The sequence below is a fragment of the Phalaenopsis equestris genome, unplaced genomic scaffold (genome assembly GCF_001263595.1).
Source record: "Phalaenopsis equestris unplaced genomic scaffold, ASM126359v1 Scaffold000135, whole genome shotgun sequence".
NCBI classification, from domain to species: domain Eukaryota; kingdom Viridiplantae; phylum Streptophyta; class Magnoliopsida; order Asparagales; family Orchidaceae; genus Phalaenopsis; species Phalaenopsis equestris.
In genome coordinates, this window is record NW_018164577.1 from 865,273 (window position 1) to 866,961 (window position 1,689).

Genomic DNA, 1,689 nt, shown 5'->3' on the forward strand with positions numbered 1-1,689 from the left:
ATCGCTTGTTCAATAACATCCCCTCTCATTCATAGGTACACCTTGTATCTATGGCTGTGAGGTTTTTTGTGTTAACTATATATATATATATATATATGCTTCATGATGAAAGATGGATTTGGCTGCGAAAACGTCCCAGAAACTTTGCTTCACTCATGAAAAGCCATCTAGGGATGTAAACAAGATACTCACAAAGGTGAGGAAATGATGTTATTTTTGAGAAGGATTAAATTGTTTTTAACTGAAATAAAGAACTTATAGTTATCCTAATATTTACTTTTTATTTGTGAAGTGGGCGAGAAAGACATATGAGATAAGACACTATGGCGTGCAAGAGGAAGTGTATCTCGAAGAAAGCATGATTGCTTTTTACAAGGGTGAAGTTCTTAATGCAAATATTTTGACAGGTCTCAAGTTAAGTTGCTCTGGTTAGGAAAAAAGTGTTAAAACGGTCCTCTAACTTCTTGCAGGGGGTCATTTTAGCCTCAGAGTCTATACAAATGTCAAAATAAAGGCTAAAATAGTTTCATTGGGGACTATTTTGGTCTATATTAAAAACCTGTAAAGACTAATTGAATTCTTTTATAGACTTTGGGACTAAAATAACCCAATGTAAATGGTCAAAGGAATATTTTGACACTATACTTCTTTGGTTAATATTATGTTCCATTGATGAAAGAATTTAGATTTTTTGCCTTAACTACATGATTTGACATGTATTTTAATTTGCTATGGGGTTGAAGGCCACGATATGTTAAACCATCCTTGTGAAAGCAACATGAATGATTGAGTAGCATCTCATCTCAGTCACTTTGATTTAGGTAAGAATCCAATTAAATGAGAATAAGATGTTGTTAAGTTTTGAAAAATGTTTGAAGTACTATCTAAATGAAAATTATGGAAATATGTATCAAATTTTGGAACTTATTTTTATAGATTTGCTCCAATCATCCATCTTTTTTTTTTTTTGTTCTTTCTTATTGAAAGTATCATCTCTTTAATTCTCAGTATGGTGAGTTCTTTCTCATATAAATTGTAACCTATGGCTTTAAATATAAATATTCCAGAGACACTTTTCTCTACTAAATTTATATCCCTGCCGCATGCCCATGGTTCTTGTTGGGATTATTGTCATGTGTGCTTGGAGAGGGCGTTGTATTTTCCCGCCCATTCTTTGCTTACTCTCCTACTTCAATCTACTTGTTACCCACAACATCTTTGTTGCCTTTTGACAGTCTCCACGACACCGTTGGTTGCATTTATTATAACTTATTATTTATCTTTTTTTTGTTTTCGTACAATTGTCTTACTCATTATCTGAACCGACCTATTATTACTATTTATTTTGGATTGATAATGACGTAATAAAAAGACAACCTTATTTAGGGGATTGTTTATAAATAACTCATTTTTAATGAAAGAGCCATCATAATATTCTTATTGTTATTTTATTTGTTTTCTTGATTGTCATTTTTCTTAGACGATAAAGTCTTTTTTTATAAATAAAGAGGTCATGAACTTCTTATTAGAATCTCAAAACTTATTCAACTTCATTTGATCATCATTGATGGTATTGGAGTTGAATTGGCTGGTAATAAGTGTAAAATGTAAGTCCTAAAATTTTTATTATAGTTTTCTCTCTCTAGATGCACCCTTCTGTTGACCTCAATTTTCGTGAGGTCTAGTATT